The sequence below is a fragment of the Camelus ferus genome, chromosome 1, assembly GCF_009834535.1.
Source record: "Camelus ferus isolate YT-003-E chromosome 1, BCGSAC_Cfer_1.0, whole genome shotgun sequence".
In the NCBI taxonomy this organism is placed as follows: Eukaryota; Metazoa; Chordata; class Mammalia; order Artiodactyla; family Camelidae; genus Camelus; species Camelus ferus.
Genome location: NC_045696.1, coordinates 64,953,584 through 64,966,729, shown reverse-complemented (window position 1 = coordinate 64,966,729; position 13,146 = coordinate 64,953,584). Strand labels below are relative to the sequence as shown.

The following is a 13,146-nucleotide window of genomic DNA, read 5'->3' as shown; positions in this document are numbered from 1 at the left end:
ACAAAAAAGTGGGAGAGATATGCAGACAACGTAGTTTCTAAACTCACCACTCAGAAGCTATGTGGCTTTGCACCATTCATGTAACCTCTCTGCTTTATTTTTCCTATCTATAAAATGAACATGATAATTCTTAACTGCACAGAATTGACAGAAGGATCAAATGTATTATTATGTTCTGAAAGGTGTTTCATAAACAGAGGTATGTTCTCTCTCTCTAAGAGATGTTTGTCATTAATATATGATTCTTCTGTTTTATAGGTAACGTTACCATAGGGTCTGATACTAACATATCACCCCACTAATATCTATTGAGTTTATATTTAGAAAATTGCTTTGTAATTTAAAATTAATACTTTATCTTTGTGCAACACAAGATAATGTGGATAAATTCATCATTGCATTTGACCCTCAACCACAAAAATTATGTAGAATTTAGGACAGAATGATTATCCTAATATTTTGAGCACAAACAGGTTCAGAGAGGTAACCCAGGTGGAAATGCAACTGAACAAAGATTTTTTCTGGCTCTCTAATGTGGTTATCTACCCAAAATATCCTATTTCCACCTCTGTCCCTTTTAAGTTTAATTTCACCTAATATCCATCCTCACCTTCTTGGAAAGTAATAGACACTTTGTCTACGTTCCCCTACATATCCTGTAAACCAACTGTGGCTATGGACTCAGTACTGGCCAGTGAGATGCAGGCAGAAAGGTCTTTGTACTCGTGAAGACCCCTCCCTTAAAAACAACTTATAGTTGTCCTTTGCCCTCTTACCCTTTGCCTTATTGCTGTTTAGATGGGGATCGGGGTGGGGTGTCCAGATCACCTCAGGCCATGAAAACAAGAGCCACTCTTGAGGGAGTGGTGGCAGGCAAGGACTTGGGTCCCCGAGGACTTCGTAGAGCAATAGCAGGAGTCCAACTTTCAATTACCCAGGTCTAGCTTTTATGTGAGAAAAATAAGTTCTTGTTATTTTGGCCTCTGCCACACAGAGCCAGCCTGAATCCTAACTGATAGAGATTGTTAATGAAAGCAGAATTAACCAAATGTAAGGTACAAACTACATGTAAGGTACTTAGATATTGCAAAATAAATGCAACCACTGGAAGGTATCAAGTTCAATGATGGTTCTTATGAGAAAGAGAAATGAAACCCCAAATTGTGCGTAACGTCTTTCGATAGTAAAGATTTCCCAGGACAAATGCTAAGAACATTGGTTCATTTAGCTAAAATAGGAGTCTAAAAAAAGCAACTATAAAGCTTTTCCTATCTGAGGGGAGTGAGAAAACTACTAAAGTTAGGTAGGGACAAAAACAAGAAACCTGTGTGAAAGTTTTATATGAACCATAAGGTGATAATGGCTTTTAGATGGTATGCTTTGGGAGACTTAGCAAGTCTATTTAAAAAAAAAAATCAGTAAACAAGTTTGGAACGAGAGTTTTTAGTGGTAAAAGCTAAAAGCTATTCTCTTTGGGAGGGTTTGAATCTGCCCCTACAATCTTAAAAACTGGCAAATGACTTACCCTTATGTATAATTTATCTTCAGCATAGCACACTGGCTCTAGCTCACATGAGCCTTTTCTTACTCAGTGAGATTCCTCCTGAATCTCCAGTTTTCCTCTCCATCCTCAAAGCCACTGTCCCAATTCATAGTAAGTGGGTCACGCCATTCTTCCAAGTCCCAAGCACCTATTCCTTCCATTTCCCTGCTTTAGTCCCCTGCGTAATTCCTCTAGTGAATACTCATTGTCTACAAGATGGATCCAAAGTATTTACTCTGACCCTCAACACTCTTTATAACCTAGATCGAAGCCACGCTACAAGTTTATCACCTGTCATTCATCCCATTCATCATAAGCAGCTTCACAGAGTTTTCTGCCATTTCCTAGGTTCCCCCCTTGATTTCCACTAGGCTGGGGTTTTTTTTTCTTTCTTTTTTCTTCTCTTTTTGGGAAGCCTGTCTTTTCTATTTAACCACATCATAAGTCTTACTCTAACCCTTCAGAGATAGTTGTTTCCTTTTCCATAGTTGTTTATTTCATGGATATATCTCTGTTTAACGGCATTTGGAACAGAGTACAATAGTTATTTGTTTACACACCTGTCTCCATCCTTAAAATGCAAGACTCTTGAGTGTCTCTGCAACGTCTCCAGTTCTATGTACATATCTTGTATTTAATAAATGTTATTGATTATAAGCATCATGAAAAGAGATGACCCAAAAAATTATTTCTAGAATCTTAGGTTTTCTTATTGGAATAAAAGTGTTTTTTAAGATAAAAAAAGAAATTAAAAACTTAAAGCATCTCAGCCAAATATTCAAGGTTATATATATAAAAATAGACACAGCATACATTTCTGCTACATGGCACTACTCACATTAATATACTTACTTACTGCTTCTAGTAATTTGATCTTCCTCTTCCTACCTTTTAACCTTGTGTTTTTGCTTTCTACACAGTCTCTGCTGGGAATGTCATTCCCCACATCTTCATACTGAATCCCCTGCTGTGCTTGAAATGATACACCAAAGATCAAGTGCTTCTCTCTCACTTCTCAGCTGTCCTGGCCCTAGATCCAGACTATATTTAATCACAATTTTTAATTTTCTTCTTTAAAAATGTATTTTGTTTCCCAACCACAACTAGTTCATAAGCTTTCCAAAGTAAGGATCACGTCTAAATCACACTTGTATAATATGGGAAAAAGGAGTGAATGGGGGGAGGAAGAGAGAAAGAGACAGAAACACAGAGAGAAAGAGAAAAGGAGATAGATAATAAATAAGCAGGGTAATATCTATTCTGCTTCTATTAAAGATCCCAGTAAACATTCACTGACTAAAGACAAATAAGAGCGCAAACATCTAATGTGACATTTGAGCATTTCAATCTCATCCTTTCCAAATAGAGTGTCTCATTCTAAACTTTATGTAAATCTGACTCTTATATTTTGAAAAATGAAACAATGAAGTGGAAATGGTTATTTTAAAAAAGATAATAAAGGGAAAGTGTAGTTTATTGAACAAATGGTGTTAGGAAAACTGGATATCCATATCTAAAAGGATGAAATTGGACCCTTATTATATATCACACACAAAAGTCAACTCAAAATGGATTATAGATCTAAACATAACACCTGAAACTGTAAAAGTGCTGGAAGAAAACATAGGGGAAAAGCTTCGTGACATTGATTTTGGCAGTGATTTCTTGAGTATGACACCAGAAGCTCAGGCAACAAAAGCAAAAATAGACAAGTAGGACTACATCAAACTTAAAAGCTTTGGTGCAGCAAAGGAAGCAATCAACAGAATGAAAAGGCAACCTAAGGAATGGGAGAAAATATCTGCAAACCATGCATCTGATAAAGAGTTAATATCCTAAATACTTAAGTACAACTCAATAGCAAAAAAAAAAAAAAAAAACCACAACGAGATTATCACCAGTTAGAATGACTACTATCCAAAAAAAAAGAAAAAATATAGAATATAGCAAGTGTTAATGAAGATATGGAGAAATTGGAAACTTTGTGCACTGTTGGTATGGATGTAAAATGGTGCAGCTATTATGAAAAGAGTATGGAGATCTTCAAAAAATTAGATCTAGAACCACTACATGATCTAGTAATCTCACTCCTGGGATATAGCCAAAAGAACTGAAGTCAGGATCTGGGGGCTATGTCTGCCCTCCTATGTTCACTGCAGCATTATTCACAATCGCCAAAACATGGAAACAACTTAAGTGTCCATGGATGGATGAGTAGATAAAGAAAATGTGATATAAACATATAATGGAATATTAGTTAGCATTAAAAGGAAGGGAATCCTGTCATATGCAACAACATAGATAAACCTGGAGGCCACCATACTAAGTGAAATATGCCACTCCGGGTAAAACAAATATTGCAGTATCCCAATGATAAAAAGCATCTAAAATAATCAAATTCATGAAATTGGAGAGTAGAAAGGCAGCTATCGGGAACTAAAGGGAGGGAGAAATGGGTAGCTGTTGCTCAATAGTTATAAAGTTTCAACTAGGCAAGACAAATAAGTTCTAGAAATTTGCTACACAACACAGTACCTAGAGTTACCAATACTATACTACGCACTTAAAAAATTTGTTTAGAGAGTAGATCTCATGTTAAGTGTTCTTACAAGGAAAAAAAAAAGCAGGGGAACATGAGAAAGGTTTTGGAATTAATGGCTATGTTTATAACCTTGATTGTAGTGATGGTTTCATAAGTGTATGCATATGTCGAAACTTATCAGATTGTATATATTAAATAATCAGGGATCTTTTGGTATATCAATTATACTTCAATAGAGCTATTTTTAAATAGAGAAGGAAATGGTTAAAAAAGGAACTAGTAGACGAACTGCATTGATACATCCAAGTCTCCACTTCTCCCTGTATCTATGTGCTCTGCCATATAAATGTGCGATGCTCTGGAAGGACATTCTGCCCTATCCCTTACAACTGTGCTCAGCCATGTGACTTCTATTGGCCAATAGGCTGTTAGCAGACGCAAGCAGATTCAACAAAGGGCTCATGTAGGCCAGTTTGTGCATTTCCCCTCTGCCACTGCATTGAGAGGAACATGCACAGACCAACCCACTGGTCCCAGGTAAAGGATGGAAGATGACTAGAGCATAACAGAGCTGCCTCAGGAGTCCATGTCTTAAAATTTATCATGTACTTAACAAAAAGACATACATCAGTTATCATAGGTACAGTTCTAGTCAAAGGTTTAATTCTCATAAAAACCAATAAAGTAGGCACTGTCAGGGCCACTGATGAGGATTATGAGGTACAGAGGGTTTAAGCTCCTCAGTGGAAGATTCAGATGTCAAACTCAGGTAGTCTGGATCTGGAGTCCAAAATTTAATCACATGAGCAACTGATTCTTACTTCCTCTTGATATAAGGAAAATAGCACTTCTAGATTAACCAGTGGATAGTTAACCCCCAGATCTGTAACCCAGACAAGATCAGACCCCAAACACCAGAGACATCAACATTACTCCCGCATGCAAATGAGGCTATGTGATTGTTGGATACACAGCATTATTGTAGTAACATATAAATGAGTAGCAAAAGTTATTTACTGGGGGAGCTGGGTGGTGGCATTTGAAATGCCCTGAAATCTTACACCCAAAAAATTCTCAAATTTGGTAACAATCCTCAACATGTACATAAAATGAGCAATTAAAAGCTATGAAGCTAAACTTCTGTAAGTTAAAAATAATAATAAAGGATCAATTTTGATTCATCATGCTACAGGAAAAGATTGAATTATTTTTCTACAAGTAATATAAAAGTGTTCTATGAAAAGATGATCAAAGATTATACATACAAAATAATGGAAAATAAATGTACAGACTTGTACCCATCAAATAACTAATTAAAGTATTTTATTATTTCCTCGGACTTTATCTCTTTTGTGATAGGTTTCAGCTCTTTAAAATGTAATCTTTTGTGATTAATTTTCTCACCTTACTCATTTTTGTACCTAAATTTCATTTCACTATACTATATTTATTTATTTTTTCAAAGGAGGGGGGGCCCAAAATATATAAGTTTTAAGACCTACAAAACTTAAATCAGTGTCAGGTTGAAGTTTAAGTGGAAGTAGAGAATGAAAGAAAAGTAACTCATGAGAAAGGAAAAACTAAAGAGATTATATTCCTTGAATGTCTACTTTATTTTCAGGCATCTGAGAAAAGGCTAGCTATTTTGACATGCAGAATGTTGCTTAAAGAAAAAAACTAAATACTTGACTATCTGACTTTATTTCAAGATATAAGGAGTTCTAATTGGGGGCAGGGCAGGGGAACAAAGTAAATAAATAAAAGGAATGAACAGTGCCATCCAAAACTTTGGGGTGAGATTCCACAACCTTAGTTAGCTAACTCGCACATAGTTCCTCATAAATATCTCTGTGATGTCCTTGATTCAAACGTCATTTATTCTTTCCATAAATATTTGTTGAGCACTTAGTATAGGCCCCATGCTGTACTTAGACTAGGAAAATAGTGACACATCCAACAGATGTGGTCCCTGGGGAATACACCTTCATCCATGAGTCTCTCTGAGGCTCTCACTCTTCTGTGGGCAAGTTGAAGGCACAGGAAATTTTATTATTACCCTCAATGCCTAGCACAGCCTCTTGGTCTTAGAAGCCACTATTCAATATTTGCCAAATAGATAAATGAATCAGCAGTGGTTCCTCTTTAAGTCTGCTTATTCATAGCTTTTCTAGGTCATATTTCCATAATTAATCAAGTAAGAAAAAAAATCACAGATAATATTTACCACACATAGAATATATTCAAATATGGAATCTAAAAGGAAACCCAGAAAGCCTATGTGATTCAAAGTTTGAGAGGGTAGAGCATAGGGTGCATGGGGCTGGTGTGTGTGTGTGTGTGGATGTGTGTGTGTGTGTGCACGTCTGTGTGTGTGTTGTGTGTAGGGTGATGCAGGTTTTGGAGAAAATGAAGAGGAAGAAGAGAGTCTGGGGAATCTTTTACAACCAAGATACCAGACATCTTGTACAATTATATTGGACTGGAAAAAAGAACTGTGTAAGAGTGCTATGTCCTTTTTTATTTTAATTTTGGGGACAGCTCTGTGAGCTAGGTCTTGTTCTTTTCATTTCCTATTGAAATATAGTTGGTATAAAATATTACATAAGTTATAGGCATATAACATAGTGATTCAAAATTTTTAACAATTATATTCTTTTTATACTTACTACAAAATACTGGCTATATTCTCTATGTTGTACAATACATCCTTGTAGCTTATTTATTTTATACATAAAAGTTTGTGCCTCTTAATCCCCTACTCCTATCTTGCCCCTCCCCCTCCCCTCTCCCCACTGGTAACCACCAGTTTGTTCTCTCTATCTGTAACTACAGTCTGTTCCTTTTTTGTTATAGTCTCTAGTTTGTTTTATTTTTTAGATGTCACATACAAGTAAAATACAATCTTTATCTTTCTCTGTCTGCTAAGTGAAATAAAAGTGCTATGTTCTTATTCAACTTGATTTCGACCTATTATCCACACAAGTTATCCCAGTGGCAAAAAAGTACAAGCAATCCAAAACACATCAGAAAGCATTTAATGTGACAATCAGTGAAGATGCAAAGAAGAGGAAGCGAAATAGGGAGATAGAGAGGGAGGGAGGGAAGGAGGGAAGGAGAGAGGAGACAAAAGTTCATTACAAACTCTTCTTTACAGCAGGTAAAGCCAGTATCCTCTCAAGTAACTTCTAAGGACAGATTCTTATTGCTTGTAATAATGAACAGATATAAAAGGGTACATTTGTATTTTGAAACTCTGGGTTGATTTGCAAAATAGGCAATGAAAGAAACATATTTTATGACCCGCTAAAACCCCAAATAAATTTATAATGCAATATACTAAGATAGAACAGAGATACTTGGGTTTATAATCTGTGCACTCTCAATAAGATTGTCTCAAAAATTCAAACCATTTCCCACACTTCAAAACGTTCTCAATAAAGATGCTTTGTTCAAATGTGAATAACACCCCATTCAACAAAATCTTAACCTAAAATTAAGTTGGTACTGGGTTATTTTCCCCTTGAATCCTATAGTTTCTCGCAATAACATTTGTAATTGCAACGTTCATGATAATTTTTGTAGGTCATTCAATTGTTTTTTTTTTGTTAGTCATGAAATTAGTATTTATTCCTAGCAATTATTTATCCTTTAATAAGGTCAGTTCTTCCCCCTCCCCATTTTCAACAGGAAAATATTATTATTGAATAATCAGCAAACTAGGAGATAGTCTCAGCTCTTAAATCCTCCAACACAAAAGCAGTTATAAATTATGGTATGACAGGGTACTCAGTCAGGCAAATTAATTGTTCCCTCATCCTAATTCCACAGCATTCCGTACACAGCACTTATCATGTTGCTTTTTCATATTTCATGTGTTTGCCTGAGCCTCCCTGCAAACTAGGAATTCTTCAAGAGTATGAAATATGTTCATTTGTTTGTTCTTATCCAGAGTGCATTGCACAGGAGAAGCTAAAGCAATTGTGGTCATTGAATTTAACTTTCTAAAACAGCATTTCTTACAAAAATTAAGGGAAAAGTGACTGTCTCTACTTCTTTAGCTTTAAGTCCTGAAATGAGGACTAAGCTTTAGTCCAGGGGACAAAGCTCTAGGTCATGAGCCCTAATTCTAACATTTGACAGCTTTGTGACCTTGGTGATTCTAAGTAATGTAACCTCTGGGAGCCTTAGTGTCTGCTCTAAATGTTTTACTAACTTACTATGTGGATCAATTAAGATACTAATCTTTTAAAAAAACTTGCTAAACTATAAAAGTAAAACACAAAGTATTATTGGTGCTGGTGGTATTGTTATTAAACCTCTAAATCTAGAGCTTTCATAATGGGGGTAGGGGGTGATGCCTCGGTCATCCTTATCTCATTATTTTAACTTAAACTTCTTAAAATGTTATGGGCGAAAAAAAATGTATTTCATTTTACATAGTTAAGATCCAGTAAGCAAAAATGACTATATATTTTTTAAATGAAACAGTAAAAGTAATGTAAAAATCAACATACTTTAGTCTATGTTGATTAAGGGCTTTCAGTCTAATGCCTTATTTTATAAACAATTGGTCCAAAAATTCAACTGTCCGATTTATTTTCCCCCCTGAATTTATTGACTTAGGGGACTGAGTAGTGGTTTGGGGCTTAGAGCCTTAAAATTCTCCTTCCAAGCATTGGCTGATAGCAAACATTGTCAATTTTCAATATAGTGAAAATGAGCAACATGATGACCCCTTTCTTTGGCAAGAGCCACTAGAAATATTTGCCTTGGCTCTGGCAGAAATCCTGCCATGGGCTTTTAATCCTGATATTCCTAGGTTACTTCAAAGATGTTCAAAAACTTGCATAATTAACAAGTCAATTCAATGTGATTCTTTTTTTCCCCATAAGATGAAAAATGAAGCATATCACTATTGATAATGAAAGCAAATGCCTGTCATCACTCATCCACTGCAGCCTACTTGTCTTACACGGTAAGACTTGTCTCACAGTCCATTTGAAGAATTCAGTGAGCAGCACAGGTGTCAATCCAGACCCATCGGCAAACACATCCTCCCCCAAATCTCTGCATGTTTTAAGGTTTCAAATTTGTATCTTCTGCAAATTTCCCATCAAACACTCGGTTGCCAAAATTGACACTATGGCCTATTAGGTTTATTCATGATTCACCACCTGTCTTCCAGGCACTGCAGTGTGTCAAAGACAGGCATGAGACCTGCCATCATGATGACGAAACTTCAATGGAAAAAATATATATACTCCACACCTGTATTCTGCCTCCAGCTTTACATATGAAGGCACTGCATTCAGCTCAGAAATGTGGTTTTGCCAGGGCCACGAAGTCAGCCAAAGAAGAGCTAGCATCTGTACTTAGGTGCTGCTGGCTGTAAGCCTATAAAATATTGGTGCTCTTAAGACATAAGAGAACTTCTAGTAACCACAGTCTAAATAGTTGTAAAAAAATGGAACTATAATAAATAAATTTGGGAGCCTTAAAAGAATTTTTTCAGCCAAGCCAAAATGCCCCACCCAGAAAATACACAACCTTTATTTCTCAGTTAAAATTACACACAGACAACGCTAGTTAACTTGAGATGGTTTAGATATGTCAATCAAAGCTTTGCACTTCACTATTATTAATCACCAAAACAGGAAAGCACTTTTGAAAATCTATGCACATAATACTGATGAGCAATTATGTTTAAATAGTGGAAAGCCAGTGAAGAAGCCACAAAGGGAACATTCATGATTTCACTCAATTTAGGCTGACACTGTAACTCAAATGTTATTTTACTGATCCTGATTTAAAAAAAAAAAATATATATATATATATATAATATGTGTATATATATAATATATATATTTGCTTCATTCCAAAAAAATTAAATGGATCTACAGGAATAAATGTGGTAAAATTTTTTAATAATGGAGGAGAAAAAATTTGAAAAATAAGATGATGATTTTGGCATTACTGTTCTTTACCTTAAAATCTGTTTCAGCCCACCACTATGATAGTCCCATCACATTTAACCAATTATTCTATCGCAATGCTCAGTAACTTTCACTGATCCCTGATGTCCTAAAATATAAATTTTAAATTCTCCTATGTATCAGTTAAGGCGCTCTTAAACATGGTCCTGTCTGACACCTCCACTTAACCTCTTTGCTTCATACAAGTTGGTCAGCTCATTTTTCCCCAACACAGCAGGAACTTTCTCCACTAGGTGAGTTTGTGCCTCCTTATCTGAAATGCAGTTCTCCTAATCTTAGCTTACATATTTTGTTCCTATTTTTCAAAATTCAAGTTTAAAATCCACTCTCTCTGAGCACTAAGGCTTTTGGGAATCTCTCCCAGCTCTGAAATCTGGTGATATTTCTAATCCCTTGGCAGTACTAGTGCTACCTTGCATTATTAAATTTTGTTTTATGTAAATGTTCAACCTCCTCTACTATCATGGGAACAGCTAGAAAGCAGGAATTGTATTGGAGTCATCTTTGTAATCAGTAACTAGAACCCCGTTGGTCCTCAACACGTTGGAGTTAATAAAGATGAAGCATGCACCTGGGAGGCATCCAGGAAACTCCCGGCATTTTGTTGTAGCTGCCTGAAGCTATGTCTTTAGAAGGCGTTTGAAACTTGAACACAGTAAATGTTGTGAGAATTTACTGATACCTGTCGTAGACCCAGGAGGGACCATGTATTTGTCATCTTCATCTTGAGGACCTCCTTATTTTAAAATATAGTGGAATATTCCATAAAAGGACAGCAATGATTTGCACTGTACTTTAAAACAAATACCTTATTGTGTAACTCTGTCTCAAAGATTTCCGCTGCATACTACAACCTTCTGAGGAGTTATTTTTCTTTTAAATTCTGATGTCCTGGCCACATCCATACTAACTGAATAAAAGTCTTCAGGATTGAACCTAGGCACCAATATTTTTTAAAACTCCTCAGATGATTCCAACATGCAGCACTGTTCAAAAGCAATTTCATGGGTGGACCTGGAGACTGTCATTCTAAGTGAAGTAAGCCAGAAGAGGAAAGAAAAATACCATATGATATCACTTTTATGTGGAACCTGGAAAGAAGAAAAAAACAAAAGGAAAAAGAGTAGTAATGAACTCATCTACAAAACAGAAACAGACTTGCAGACAGAGGAAACAATCCTATGGTTACTGGGGGAAGGAGGTGAGAAGGGATACATTTGGGAGCTTGAGATTTGCAAATGATAACCACTATATATAGAAATAGATAAAAATAAATTTCTTCTGTATAGCACAGGGAACTATATTCAATATCTTATAATAATCTTTAATGAAAAAGAATATAAAACAAATATATGTATATATATGCACGACTGGGACATTATGCTGTACACCAGAAACTGACACATTATAACTGACTGTACTTTAATAAAAAAAGGGAGAGGAATTTTTTTAAAAAGCAATTTCAAATTCAATAGGTCTGAAGTGGTTCTAACAAGCTCCCTGGTGACGACATTGCATATTAAATCTTACTAGCCAGCAGACCAAAGACAGGTGGGGGCAGCATTGGCATCTCCTTCAGCTTATTGGAAAGGCAGAATCCAGGCCCCATTCAAGACCAACTGAATCAAAATTTGCAGTTTAACAAGATCCCCAGATGATCATTGTGCATTTAAGGTCTGAGAAGTACTGTTCCAGAGAGTGGTTCTCAAGTGTAGTCCTGTGAACTTGTTAGAGGTACAAACACTCGGCCCTTCCTCCAGACCTCCAAAATCACAAACTCTGGGGTTAGGGCCCCCACAGCAGTTAGTTTAACAAGCCCTCCAGGTGATTCTGATGCAGAGTAAAGTAAAAGAAGCAATGTTCTAGAAGAAATCACTGCTCTTATATTTGACTGCACTTTGGAATCATCTATGTGATTTTAAAGGAGTACTGGTGCTGGGTTCCATCCTCAGAGATTCTGATTTTATTGATCTGCGTCTCAAGTTTTTTTGAAAGGTATCCAGGTGACTCTAATGTGCAAACATTTTGGAGCCATTGTTCTAGAGAACTTGGATATAGGTGGGAGGTGGACTGTCTTCCTTTGCATCTTAGTAGGGCTTTCCCTGCTCAGGTTATCAGAGTAATCCAAGGACTGAGAACAGACCACATAACCACATTCATTCCAACCCCCTCAGAGGGAAATTCCAAGTGCAGTGGAGTTTAACCCTATCTAAATTAGACTTCGATCAAATTCTCCCAAAGATGGGGAGGTTGGGTCTAGGACCTAGATGAGCACTGAAACTTCAGATGAGGTTCCAAAAAGTCTGTTACAGGCTCCTCAGAGCTCTGCTCAAGTTTTCCCTGAAGTTACTCTTGCTCAAACTTCAGACAGCAGAGATTTCTCCTCTTTAGACTTTCCAAAGCAATTCCTTCCAAGAGGGTAAATTATATACTTGAAATCTTTACCTATAATTCCCATTTTGCAGATGAGAAACTATGGTTTCAAAGCCAACTGCCCAAGTTTATGCAGCTAGTAAGTGGAGAAATGTATACTAGTATCTGTTAATATCCTTAATTGTCTGTCTCTAAAATCCTATGGACTATTCCCACCACCACACTGCTTCCCCAAGGATCAGGACTGATCCCTGGTACAGACTAAAACAACAATAAAAACGATGCCTCTGCCAATACCTAAGTAAGAGGAAGCACGGAGAAGGTTTCTTTAGGACATTTTAAAAAATTCAATTATAATACTATGGAGTAGGCTTAGTAATGCTGTACAGACATATTTTGACAAGGGTATGTGCTCTACATTCTGTCTCAGTGTCAGGGAAAGCAGACGTACTCAGTGCAACCTCACTGGATGCTGGCTCTATGCCTACTCGGTATCACTCCAGCTAGGCTACTGCATAATACATGGAAATACATACACACACAGCCTACACGCCTCAAACTTCCTAAGTCAGATATATGAAAAAAAAAACAGATTATTTATAATCTTTAAAGTTATTGTATAACAGCTTACTATTTCCAAAAAAGTAATTTATAGTTAATATACATCAAACATACTGAAGAAAACAATCCTTTCA

The 13,146-nt window shown here is 36.3% G+C and overlaps 1 protein-coding gene across 5 annotated transcripts in view; it reads right to left on the bottom strand.

The window, feature by feature from the left end:
- Positions 1–13,146, bottom strand: part of FGF12 (fibroblast growth factor 12) — a 506,216-nt gene that overhangs the window by 163,522 nt on the left and 329,548 nt on the right. The window lies entirely within an intron of this gene.